We start from the raw sequence: 14396 nt of genomic DNA, 5'->3' as shown, positions 1-14396 counted from the left end.
TGAGGACAGCAATGGTGGATTTTAGCCTTGATCCAAGCAGAAAAACTTGAGTAGTAAGGCTGGTGTGGATAAAAGCCAAATTGCCTACAGCCCAGCCCAGCCTTCCAAAACTCCAGACGTGGAGATTCCAGCTGAGATACAGAAGGGACTTGTGATTGTGATGAGTGTCCATAAACCAGTGACTGCCACTATTTGTATTTGTTTTGTATTTGCATTTCTCATCGTCTCGACTAGACTACAAGGGCTAAAAGGTCAGGAATCACATTGTATGAGTGTGTACATCATAGGAGAAAAATGGTATCTCATTAATGAGCACAAACTCTAAATCAGGCAGACCTGCCTTGTGGGCTCAGAATTTCCAGTAATTTACAACGTGGTCTTAGCCATAACAAGCCCTTTCAGAGACCTTCCGTGACTTGGTTTCCTCATCTGTAGTACTGAAGTGAAAGTCGCTTGGTCCTGTCCAACTCTTTGCTACCCCATGGACTATATAGTCCATGGAATTCTCCAGGCCAGAATACTGGAGTGGGTAGCCTTTCCCTTCTCTAAGGGATCTTCCCAACTCAGGGATGGAACCCAGGTCTTCCAGTACTAGTGAAAACCTACCTCCCAGGATTCTTGGAGGATGAAAAATTGTACCCAGTAAATAACCGGTCCTCCAGGAAACAGTCACGCCTTCCCCTTTGAATCTCCCTACCCCCAGTGCCTAGCTCCAAGCCATCACATTTTAAATGCTAAATTTAAAAAAATGTTAGGTGATTGATCACCCCAATGTTCCTGAATAAAATGCATTTTCAATAAATAACTCTTGCTGTTTTCTTACTGTTTTGCCAAATTTCAAAGCAAATCATCCTTGTTACGGAAATTTGGGCAAAACATAGGAAGGTCTTAATGAGAAGTCTAGCTCTTTTCCATACCACCCTCAGTCACCCGGAGGCTCCAGTGAGTTCAAGATTTGGCTCCCCTAGGAACCCAGAGCCATGGCTTTACAAGGGGTGCTGAAGACTGTCCCGTTGGGGATGGCCTAGCAAATGGAATTCAAGAAACTGCTAAAGCCTCCCTTTGTGAGCTTGCATCCAACTGGGATGAGCCTGTGTCTGTCAGCTGATGGAGGCCCTTTGTGCTGAACACCAAAGCAGCCTAATTAAGGCTGCTGAGGACAAGTAACTAGGGGATTGGGTAGACCTGTGTAAAACTGACAAGAGGCAAACCCACCTGGAGTGGCTGGTTGCCGTCGTGTGGTAGTTAAGGACTTGAGCAGAGTTTCAGGCCAAGGATGACGTCGAGGGGGAGAACTTCAAATGCAAGAAATGAACAAATAACAAACTTGGCTTTTGTTCCTAAAAAAAAAAAAAAAAAAAAAAAAACCGGAAGAATTTTGCTGTAATACCACCACCCAGCAACGTAACATGTTGATGCTAACATTTTGGAGTATTTCCTTTCAGATACAGAATGAATATGAAGGTCATAATAATTATCTGTTATTTCTGTTGTCTTACACAAAAGTTTGTTGTCTCTGAAGACAATGGGTAAGCTGGATTTCCTTCCTTGCTGAGCTGTGGGGGTTCTGGAAACCCAGACCTTGAAAGCAGCCCAACTAAGACATTTCCCTGGTCCAATGGCTCGCCTCTGTCACTCAGATCGCCAAGTGATATGTGTTGCACAATCATACTTTCAAAGACTCTATGCACAAATGAAAGTCATGAAATAAAGCCGGGCAGTTTCCACTTTAATTCAGAGAGAGAGGAGGTACTTGAAATTGAGCAGTAGAAATTCTCTCATTGATCTAGTGGAGTGGAGAGCCTGTTAGGCAAACAAGAATCCTTGCGGTCTCACTGGTCCAAAGAGTAGCTGGCATCCTTTCAAATGAGGCAGTGACAAAGCTCTAAGGCACCTGGCCTTCAAATAACTGAGGATTTGGAAATCAGAATTCTTGTTCAGCCTTGCTCAGTGGCCACCAGGGCCAACATACTCAGATGCAGCCTGGGATTCTGACAGCTCTGAGCCCCTACTCCTCAAAGAATTTGGAGATGTGAGCCTGACCCCCAGGCTTTCATGATCTGGATAAATGCTGTTTCTCTTCCCTCCTTTGTCCAAATCTTATTCATGATCCCGAAGGAATTAGGTTTGATGTGGAAAGGCATGCTTTCAAACCCTGATTTTGGTCACTCGTAATATATATGAGGCCTTGGCTGCTGCACTGAACCCCTCAGATCCTCAGTTTCCATATCTGTAAAATGAAGCTAGTGATATGACTTCTCTCCTTGGTTTAGTGTGAGGAGTCATTGAGACAGCTTCTAGAAAGTTCCCTGGGCTCAGGGAATGCGTTCAATCAATGAGTGGGGGATTCCCTCCTCTCTGTACCTGAGAGACCCCGTTATTTCTTCAACTAGTCCAAAATGTACTTCTCTTTCATCTCTTCGCCAAATCCTTGATGCTGATTTCATGTCTGGAGTCCAGCCTCTTTTGCTTTCCATTGGTCCAAACCACTGCTACTAACGGAGAAGGCAATGGCACCCCACTCCAGTACTCTTGCCTGGAAAATCCCATGGATGGAGGAGCCTAGTGGGCTACAGTCCATGGGGTCGCGAAGAGTTGGACACGACTGAGCGACTTCACTTTCACTTTTCACTTTCATGCCTTGGAGAAGGAAATGGCAACCCACTCCAGTGTTCTTGCCTGGAGAATCCCAGGGACCGGGGAGCCTGGTGGGCTGCTGTCTATGGGGTCACACAGAGTCGGACACGACTGAAGCGACTTAGCAGCAGCAGCAGCTGCTACTAAACCGGGTACATCTTTCTCCCACCTGCGGCTAGGACCTGGCTCCACTGTATAGCCCCTCCCAAACTCATGCCTGACTTCCCTGTCCTTTCCTTTCCATGGAGAACTTTCATTCACTTCGCCATTTCTCCTTTAACATCATTACTGGGACAACCTCCCAGTTTCTATTCACTAAGCCATCTTTCTTCATTTAAATCCCACTCACTTCAGAAGGCTTGCTTAACAAATAAAACCAGAAAAAAACCTAGTAATCAAACTCAAGCGGATTCTTTACCGGCTGAGCCAGGAGGGAAGTCCAGTCAAACTCAAGGGGTAAGGAAGAAAGTGTTTTTTCCTCTCACTGTCAATCAGAGCATAGTTACCCTGAAAAAAAAAAATCAACATTTTTTTAAAAAGCTGATAGCCTGTGCTGGGAAGGGTGTGATGAAAAAACATTATCACGTGCTGTAGGTCAGAGTATATTATCAGCTCAACCCTTTGGAAAGCAACTGCGCAAGATTTATGGAACCATAAACATGTTCCTGCTCGTTAACCCTGTATTTCAATTTCTAGGAGATGACTTTAAGGAAATAGTAAGAAATTTGAGTGAAAAGGCGCTACACTAATATATATTCATTTCAGTGTTAGTTAAGATAGACTAATGTTGGAAACCACCTAAGGGGCCAACAAGAAAAGTGTAAAGGAAGTGACACGGAATCCCCCAGGTGTATTCCACAGGTATTAAAATAATAATTATGAAGTATCTACCTAGAAAAGTGTATAGTATGAAAAGCAAAGTACAACAAAGTGTGTGTGTATGTGTGTAGAAATAAATAGGGAAAGATTTAAAATTTAAAAAACAAAATAGGAAAGTACTACCAGTGTCTGCGTTGAAGTTATTAATACTGAATAGGGAGGGATTTTCTTTTTCTCTGCTTTTCAAAGGTTCTGTCATGTGGTTATATTACTATTATAAATATATAAAAATTACATTATGTTACTTTATATGTTACATTATATTTATAATATATAGCTGAAGCTTCCCTGGAATTAAGGCGTTCAGAACCAGAAGTCCCAAAAAAGGACCACCACAAACAAACCCGAGCCAGGTTGGTCAAACCACCAAGAAACCAGCCCCCCAAGGGACCCTATTTTGGGCTCCACTAAATCGCAAAGTCAGAGCCTGGAAGATGAGCTAGGTCTGTGCTTTCCTCAACGGGAAACACTTGCTACATCTTGGGCTTTGCAAACAGACACCTGGAGGACGGGGAATAGGAGGCCGAGAGGAGCTCAGCCCCGGGGCTGTCCCTTCCCCGCCCCCTTCCCAACGCCTGGGGGCAGGGAATTCCAAGTGGAGTCCGAGAAGAAAAAGCGGTGACTCCACACTCTTAAGAGATGGTGAATTGGGGCAAATACTTCCCAGGAAGAAAGTTTTAGTGGCCATTTGTAAAACTGAAAGAAGCAATTCAGGTGTGTGTGCTCCCGCAGTGATTGGGAATTAGGGCTTTTTCCAAGCCATGGACTGGATTTGGAAGACAAAGGAACTGGATCGGAGCCAGAGTGTTTTAGGGCTGGAAGGGACTTATGCCAGAAAGGAACAAAAGTTTCCTGAATGCTGGCTACTATGTGCCAGACACTTTAAAAACAGTATCTCTTGAATCCTCAGGATAGCTCAGTCAGGAAGCTATTATGGTCCTTGAGTTTCCAGGCAAGGGAACTGAGGCTCAGAGAATGTCCAAGGTTAGGCATCGGCCAGTGGCCAAGCCAAGAGGAGACCTGCAGCTGTCTGACTCCAGAGCCGTGCCCTTTCCTCTAGGTCTAGGCCAACCCCTTTCTTTTGAAGATGAGGAACCTGAAAGTCAGGGAGGGAAAGTGATTATACCTTGTTGGAGAGCTCATCAGAAGGAGAGCAGGACTTGAAGCCCAGTCTTGTGATCCCTGGCTGGCCGGGCACTCTCCACTCCCCCACCCAGGGCTTGCCACCCACCTCTGCCCTTAGGCTTCTGCCCAACCTGCTACTTCTATCCACTTCCCCTTTCCAGGACAATTCCTCCTTGATTGGGAAGCCCAGGTTGACACAATCTCTGGGATCTTTGCAATTTGGGACTTATTAACATTACTATTATTTTTATTTCATTTGATTGTCCACTTCTGTATTTTCTCCTGAGTCGGGAGTATTTGTGGCAAAACATTATCTGAGAAGTAAAGAACATGTAACTGAATACAGAAAAGCTGTTTGCCCTGGGGCTTTATGTTTGAAACCAAAGGCAGCACGACCATTGAGTGTATTATCTGGATGATATCTAATACCACTGCTTTAGAGTGTGAGAATGAACCCTTTTCTTAACAGAAAAAAAAATCAGAAAAGAATATTGACCTTCCTAATGTTTCCCAGCACAAAGAAATCCATCTACTGTAGATTCCAAGACAGACCAGACCAATATGTCGACATGCTGGGCTCAGATTTCATTCCTGAAAATCTGGAACCTTATGCTGTATAAATAACATGATCTTTTCCTTCGTTCGAATCACGGGGGAAAACAATTGCTGGCAGATCTCAGAGTTCGCCCTCCCCGCTAACTGTCCCCACAAGTCCTAACTTGCTACCCGCAAGTCATGACTCGCATATTTTCATTTGAAGAGTTTTGAAACGTTCTGGAAACCATAGGGGGAAAGAGAACCAAATCCTCCTGAGACATAGAGTAAGGGGCAAATTTTTTTAAGAAAAAAAAAAACATAAAAGGAAATGTCTTGCATATATAAGGGTATATTAAAACAGTTCATGGGACTTTATGGTACATTTTCTGGCATTGCCTGGTCAGATACAGAAGCACTGTTAGATCTGTCCTTATTTTCCAGAAGAACAAACTGGTGTGCAGAGAGGGGATATGTCCAAAGAACTGGCTAACTTTGACTTCTGGTCACATTCTCAGTTCTCTGTGCCAATCAGAAGAGCTAAATACCATATTTTAGTCTTTGTAGAAGAAATTTCTGCCTAAACCAGTATCATTTCCTGGTTAAAGATTTTTATATTACCAAAGTGATTATTAGAAGTTGTTATCACTCTAAACCTATTTACATGTCTCAGTGTTACATTTGTTCCTGTTTGAATTACAGCCATGGGGATTCCCTGGTGATCCAGTGCTTCCAAAGCAGGTGGCACAAGTTGGATCCCTGGCTGAGGAAATAAAGTCCCACATGCCGTTGGGCATGGCCAAAAGTAAAATAAAATAATAACAAAATAAATTAAAAGTTACAGTCAAACCCTCTGACAAATTTCTAGATTATTCAAATAGCAGAAGAGTTGAGGGGCACTGGCCATGTCTTATTCTTCTCTATAGTCCCAGAGTGCTTAAATAAGGCTTAGTACTGTGCCTTGCACTTCGGGTCATTCATAAAAAATCAGTTGAATGAATGGAAATTAGCTTATTGGCCCATTCCTAGGCTGTTACCTGTGGTACATTTTCAGAGACTATGGAATATACTGTAGAGAGAGAATTTGGTTGGAAGCTGAGTGACCCTGAGTGAGCGATTCCAATAAATATCTTGGGAGTGGAAGCAAGGTCTTTGACACTCTACTGATTTATTCCATGCACACTTACTCCCCTCTAGTCCATTCTCACCAGTATGTCTTCCAGTGTGTTCCCCTGGTCATCAAGTCCAGACTCCTAAGGTGCTCTGTGGCCTACCATGACAAGTCCATCACCCAGGTGATGGGTCACCCAACTCCTGCCCACCTCTGCCCTGTGCTGAAGCCACAGCTAACTGCTTTTAGTCTTTTCTCCCCTACCCCCACCATCCAAGGCCAGACTTTTCAACGCCTCAATGCTTCTCCCCTAAACACCCAACTCTCCACTGTTCTTAGCTAGCGAACTTCTACTCATCCTTTATTTCTTGTGTCATCTCCAGGAATCTCCCCTTATGTCTGCATTCAAAGTGCAGCATTCCCTTTCCTGTACTCTCATAGCACCTGCCCACTGACTTGAAATACACTGTTTAGATGTCTGTTGCCCCTGTGAAAGTATGATTTTTTGAGGGCAGAGACCAGATCTTGCTCATTTCTGAGTCCTTGGTGCCTAGCACATGAACCTGGTCAGAGGAGCTTGGACCATTTAATGATGTCTAAACTTGCCTGAGGAGTTTTAGTGGGTGAGACCTCAGCAAGAGTGCAGTAAGGGAGGGAAAAGAGTAGCATTTCTGGGGCCTCCCCATCTCCTTATAAGGACGATATTTTTATTTTCTTGAAGTGTTAAGACAATAGTCAAATGTCACTGTGCCATTTGGTCCATGGGAACTGAGTTCTCAGACCAAGGATTGAACCTGGCCCATAGCAATGAAAGCCTGGAATCCTAACCATTAGGCCACCAGGGAACTCCCTAAGGCCTAGTTTTCTGTGAGGTGTGAGGGCAATAACTAGCTTTTAAAATCTTATCAGACATTTCAAGATCTGGGATGGGAGACCTCATCTGTCCTACAAAACCTCAGATGGACCAGTTGTCTTATTGAATGATGGGGGAAGCTGGATCTTTCCATGAGTCATGGTCAGTTACTACCTTAAAAGTGGTAAGAGCATGCTTTCAGGAAATAAAACCTATTACTTTTGACCAGATAGTAACAGTAAGAAAGTGTTCCCCAAAGAGGATAGGTTCCCCGTTTTAAATGAAAAGAAGGAAGTAAAGTGAAACAATCAGGTTACCATAAGCAAAGGATTCTAAGTAGGTGCTTTCAAGACATTTGGTCTCTTTAGTAGGGCTGGGTACCATTAGCACACATTGGATATGACTTTGACTTTCAACCGTATTTTCATAGATGTTCCAAAGCAGCACTATCCAGTAGAACTTTCAGAAATGATGGGAATATTCTATATTTGTCCAAAATGGCAGTCACTAGCACAAGTGGCTGCTAGGCACTTGAAACGTGGCTGGTGCAACTAAACTGAATTTTAAATTTTTCTTAATTCCAATTAATTTTATTTCTAAATAACTATGCTTAACTAGTGGGTAGCATATTGGACAGTACAATTCCAAAGTAAATCTCAGCCCAATGAAGGCCCCAATCACCTTGCCACCTGTAGATCAAGATCAGTTTGCTTCTGGCAAACTTACTTTTAACAAAGCAATTTTTATTTTTATTTTTTTGGCTGTGCCACACAGCTTGTGGGATCTTAGTTCCCACAAGGGGTTTAACCCGGGCCCAGGCAGTGAAAGCACTGAGTCCTAACCACTGGACACCAGGGAATTTCTGTAACAAAGCAATTTTTAGAACCATTAATATAAACGCTTTCCTGAAAATTTAGAAAATAAGGAAAAGGGGAAAACTTCTTATCCCTAATCTCAGCATTTTGGTACATATTTTTCCCACTTTGCCCAGCTTGCTCATTAGCACCTTGAGCCTTTTGGCAGTCAGAAGGTGTGCTCTTCCGTGGAACCTAGGGACCCTTGGGGGCAGCCATGACTGGTAGCCTCACACAAGTACTTCCGGAGGGGTAAGCAGAGGGGCCACGGCTGTTGCCTGTGGTAGCAGCAACCATCATGGTGTCCTGGTTTTGACTCTCCAGGTAGGAAGGTCTTCTGTGTGTTCCAGACTCATGTTCTGTCCTATCCAGGTAAACACTGGAATATTGGAGCTTCAAGGCAATGGCAAGCCACTCCAGTACTCTTGCCTAGAAAATCCCATGGATGGAGGAGCCTGGTGGGCTGCATTCCATGGGGTCACTACCAGTCGGTTGCGACTGAGCGACTTCACTTTCACTTTTCACTTTCACACAACGGAGAAGGAAATGGCAACCCACTCCAGTGTTCTTGCCTGGAGAATCCCAGGGACGGCGGAGCCTGGTGGGCTGCTGTCTATGGGGTCGCACAGAGTCGGACACGACTGAAGCGACTTAGCAGCAGCAAGGTCCCTAGCAATTAGCTAGTCCAACCTATTTAGAGTGTAGATAAAATAGACACAGGACAGAGACTGAAAGAGATTGGATCCCTGACTCTTGATTCCAGTCCAGTGTTCCTTCCTCTCAATCGCCAGTCTTTACAGCAGCTTCCCAAGTCCAGTGACCAGGGCCTCCTCCTCCTCCTCCTGGTACTGCCTTACCACAGCTGCTGAGGAGAAGCAGGAGAAAAACTGAATGTGAGGCACTTGTCTTCTCCCAGATCTCCTCTGTTTTCATTTGCTTGGCAAAGTAGGAGGAAGTGCCTGTAACGACACCTGGCCTCTGTCCTTTGGGTAGCCCCAATCAGATAGCAAGGCCACCGTCACATCTCCTCCAGGCCTGCCGTCATTGCCATCATGAAATAAAGCCTTGGTCGCCTGTTCCCACCATCCCCTTCTCTCCAGGCCTTCTCAGAATGGCCTGCTTGAAACCTGAGCCCAGTTCTTTCCCACACAGGAAAGAAAGGTTCCCACGACGGAGGCCATCTTTTCCAAGACTTCCCTGGCACAGCAGAGGAAGGGCCACATTCCTCCAGAAGGCCAGTCCTGGCCTCAGGGAGGGTGATTTGCAGGAGTTGTCCTGCCTCTTAGGGGGAGTCCGTGAAGCTAAGGCACACATTCACCACTCTCTCTATGCCCTCAGAGTTTCTCCACGAGCCCTGGCCATCATGCGGCCTCTAGTAGCTTGGAAGTCGGGACCCCATTGCTACCTTCCAAATCCCCTAGCCCCATTTGCTCCCAGTAAATTTAAACAACTGCATGAGTGGGTCTAAACTCCCCTTTGTGCTATAATTAGGCTGGAACAAGGCTCACCCCAGGACAGAAATACTGTATGGGGCAGGTTATAGACTGCTGCTGGTCCCCACAGTAGGGAAGGAGCGACCTTCTGAATAGGAGGATTAACACATTAGCACATAGATTCCTGCTTCCGGGGAGGGTTGAATTCTAGGATAAGAGCTCTAGTTTGTAGAGAGGGGGAGGGGAAGGGGAAGACAGCACACTACAGACTGTGTGTTTCCTTCTCAGGGTACCTGGGGAGTCGGCTCAGGAATAGACCGACAGGCACCAGTCAGAGGAGCAGAGCCTCCCCAGGTCCTCCCCAGTTCAGGGTTGCGCCTGGAAAATGCAGAAATCCAGGAAAGAAAAGTCTTTCCTGCCAGTGCCCCTTTTCTCCTTCCCTGTCAGGTAGTGCTGGGGCAGCTGGAAGGCTGTAGAGAAGCTCAGAAAACAGGCACGCTGAAGCTAGCCACACAGGAGTACTCGGAGGAGCAGCTGTGTGGTGGAGGAGCAGCTGTGTGGTCTCGGGCAGGTGCGGCACCCATCTGGGCATCGTTTCTTCATCCACACAAAAGGGGATATTAACATTCATCTCACAAGGTTGTTAGGAAGATTACATGAGATAACATAAGAAAGCACCTAGAAATGAATAAGTAACACCTAGCAGGCCCTCAACAAATGATAAGGGCTCCCTCTCCAACATCCTCTCTGCCACCCACGTGGGCAAGAATTTCCTCAGCAGATTTCCCACTGAGTCTTCTGTTTGACTCAGTTTTCAGCTATGCCCCAAGACAATCGTCCCATGCCTGTCCCCTCTCTTTGCCCATGAGTGCACAGGGCAGAGTAGAGGTGGTCGTGTCCACCCTCCTAGCTCTCCTTCAAAGGGCTCAGCCCTGGAACATGGTCAGCCCAAGTTGGTGATAAGCTCTGCCTTGCTTCTCTTCACAAGAACTCATAGAAAGGAAGCTCTTGATGTCTTCAAGGGCCATAAGGGAGGTGATGGTAGCTGGGAGGGCCCACAGAGTGTCTACAGCCATTTATGACAATGCATTGAAGTGGGCTCCAAGCCAGCAACAGACAAAACAAACAATCAAGGAGCCTTAAAAAAAGTAAAATAATTTTTTTTAATTAAAAATATTAAAAAAAAAAACAAATAATCAAGGGGCCTGGGTAACAGGTTCATTTAAATGAGAGAGAAGTTGGGACATTACCAGCTTTCCACTTGTCCCTCTTAAGAAAGATGGAAAAAATAAGAGAAAAAAACTTAAAAAAAAAAAAAAGCTCTGGAAAACTTTTGAAAACCAGAGAACCTGCTAATGAAGTTTTTCTCAAATCTAACAAAAACAGCAAAGAAACTTGGCAAAGAAATGCCTAGGTTGTTGAGTTACTAAAATAATGAAAAGCTTTTCCTTTACCTCTAGTGTAAGATTTGAAGGGAGCGAAAGATGTTTCTGTCCCCAGACCTGCTGGACAGCCACAACTCTGCAGCTTAGATGTAAAGGAAGGTGCAGAACAGCAATAAAGGTTGGTAACAAAGCACCACTTGCCTGCAGAAGATTTGCCTTCCCCAGAACAGCACGGGGTCAGTACATTCTCATGGCTTCTGCTTGCCCTGCTTAGCTCAAGACTGAGATGGTTGGATGGCACCACTGACTTGATGGACATGAGTTTGAGCAAGCTTTGGGAGTTGGCGATGGACTGGGAAGCCTGGCGTGCTGCAGTCCGTGGGGTTGCAAAGTGTCACAAAGAGTCAGACATGACTGAAAGGAACTGACTGGCAGATGAGGCCAGAGAATAACCCACTTAATGTCTGTAAGTCTCAGTTTCCTCATCTGTAACTGAGAGTGGGTGACCCTAATCTACCTTTACCCCAGTGGAGCTCTGACATCCAAGTTTTCATCTGAGATCTTAACATTCAGGGAGTGCATATGTTCCTGTGGTAGGCTGAGGCTTTGAAGTCCAGGAAATGAAATGTTTTGTAAACTATAAATTAATACACACACCCCCCGCTTCCCCCATAAAGTATCATGATTGAAAATAGTACTCAAGAGTCTTGAATGCTTTCTTTAAACTGAATATTCATGTAAGGGCTGAATACACTTAAAACTTAGATGGAACTCAACATACAGGCTCTAAATCTGCCTCTCCGAGTGCACATCTCCAGATTGAGTCTATCAGGCCTGAATGGCTGAATTCTGCCTGTGAAAAACCACTCTTTCAGAGAATGATGATTTGTGTAGGATCAAAGGTCAAGAATGCTAATTTCACATCTTTTACTCTTAGAGTACCTTTAAGGCATTGGCAAACTGGTGGAAAATGGTTTGGAGTTTGTAAACATCTTGTATTTACTTGCCAAGCTTGCTTGGTGGTAGCTCTTCATTGGGACAGAAGAATGGACTTGGCTTGGAGAGCGACTGAACAGGTGGGATGCTAGAGCCAGAGGGCCTGCCTGGCGCCCAGAAAGCCCAATAACAGAAGGAAGGTCCAACACCTGGAGGGCCCAGCTCCCTGAGGGTCAAAGCAGGAGCATCTCAACTCACTCCAGGAAGTATTAATACTTGGTCTAGAGCCATGCCTCCTACAGGAGGCAGACTTGGGGGACCCTATTTACATTTCTAAGGGAAGAAATCCTCATTTTACCAGCTGGCACTGGCATTGGCCCTGGACTCAACAGCCACCAAAGTCAGCATGCCAAGATCTCATCTTTAGTCACTTTGAATCATGGGCAGTTAGGGCTTTGGTTTTGCAAATTTGGGCAGAGAAGCAGGATATGTGGTTAGGAGGACTAAATCAGAAACTTAAACACTTACCCACATGGAGAACTCATTACCTTAGCAGGCAACCCATTTCGATTTTAACAGCTCTAGTGGGTTAGAAATCTCTTCCTTATATAGCATTGAAATCTGCATCCTTGTAACTTCCACCCTTTGTTCCCAGTTTCTCATTCAGAAACCACATGGACTAAATCTGTTCTCTTCCCCCAAGAGGCCTTAAGAACATTGTTCCTTGACTCTCAGATTTAGCTGGGCATTGGCTATAGTGATAGGCAGTTGGTTAGATAGATGCCTTTCCATCCTTATGATTCTATGTGGGAAGGAAATAAGGAAATTGATCCTAAAAGGAGACATGACAGTTCCTAAGTTACAAAATTTCTCAGTGGTTTCACTAGGAATCCTTCCTGACTCCAGGTATGCACTCCTCTACACCCACCCCTCCCCACCCACAATAAAAAGGCTCCCCTGAATTTCTATTATCAACCAGAATGTCCTGCTCTGGCTAGTATGATCAATGACTCCTTAGCCAACAGAAGCAAATATCACACAAATCCCTTTACTGTGGTGGAAGTAGTAGCAGGCAGAAGATATCCGAAGTTTACAGTATTAAACATACCTTAAAAAGTCAGGCTTTTCAATATAGACATCCCAGTCTCCCTACCCCTACCCCTCCTTCCCCTTCCCCACTCCCTTTTGCTTTACCATTTTTAAAATTTTTTAATTTTCTTTTTAATTAGAGGATAATTACAATATTTTGATGGTTTCCATCATACATCAACATGAATCAGCCTTAGATATACAGACTTTTAATAGGCAATTTGGAGACTTCCAAATGGAAGTGGTCCACCGGTTTTAAGACTTGGTGCTTCCACTTCAAAGAGGTGTGGTTTCGATCCTTGGTTGGGGAACCAAGATCCTGGATGCCACACGGTGTGGCCAAAAGTCAAAAATAAATAAATAAAACTTAATTTTAAAAAAATAGGCAGTTTGCTGTCAAAGACTCAATTCCACAGAAGGTAATCTGGGCTCATGTTGGAGAAGTAAGCATATACAATCTACTGAAGGAGATGACTGAGCCATCACGCTGTGCCGCACACTGACCCCCGCTCCCGCTCATCTGCTCATAGGCTGGCTTTCTGAACCAGATTGCCCTTGGCATACTTGCACTTTGTGGTTCCTTGTGCCTTGTCTGAGCCAGCCAGGGTCACCAGTGAATGTCACTTAACACTACTTTCGCTGGGGCTTCTAACTAGCGTGTTGATCAAGTCCCCAAAGTCAGACAGTCAGTAACTTCTATTGAGCCTCTGCCCTTTGCTGAGTACAGTTCTAGTCGCCTTGAGAGGGAAACAAAAGAAGTAAAAGCCAGGGCCCTTGTCTCGGATGGATTTACAGGCCCATTAGCGACTCTCTTGAGAAGAGACTTAAGGACACTTAAAATACAACATACAAATGGGTATAATAGGGACGAGAGTGAGCCAAGCAGAGATTCTAAGTTCCTTGAGGGAAGGGCTCTGCCTTTGTGTCCCCCCAGGAAGGGCCTCTCCACTTCCTCATTAACCTTTTGTTTGGAGCAATTAAATAGACCTCAAGGCTGGTCAGCCTCCACTTTCTCTCTGGTCTCAGGTTCAATGATCAAGTTAATAACACTGGGACTTCATTGACTTCAGATGGGGGTATTTCAATATCTTGGTGAGATGGCTGAATAGGCCTTTGATGTCTTGTATATCCACGTGGATCTTGGCATTCCATCGAGGAGAGGAATGATAAAGCTTTCCCCTGGAGTATCTTCCCCTACTGGCTCCTGCTTTATAATAGCAGCTGCTAATTATTGAATACCTACCCTATCCCACTTTACATATGATATTTCATTCAATACAATAGAAAGGATTATTATTAAGTTTAATGAAAGCAGTACTATCAGTATTTCACTTGTTCAGAAATATTAATCTGCAAAAATAAGAAAGCCTGGGTCCAACCTGGAGTTCTTACGCAGAGCAGTGAAAAATAAATCTGAAGAGGACACAGAAAAAAAAACTAACCACAGAAATAAAACATGCTGAGTATACAGATAAGATTCTCCTATAAAATAAGTCATCCCAGCCACATTTCCCTGTAGCAAAGTGCTGGTTAAAACTCTAGGCAGTGGTACATTTATTA

The sequence above is a fragment of the Bos taurus genome, chromosome X, assembly GCF_002263795.3.
Source record: "Bos taurus isolate L1 Dominette 01449 registration number 42190680 breed Hereford chromosome X, ARS-UCD2.0, whole genome shotgun sequence".
Classification (NCBI taxonomy): Eukaryota; Metazoa; Chordata; class Mammalia; order Artiodactyla; family Bovidae; genus Bos; species Bos taurus.
The sequence above is the reverse complement of the archived record's forward strand: the minus strand, read 5'-3'. Positions refer to the sequence as shown.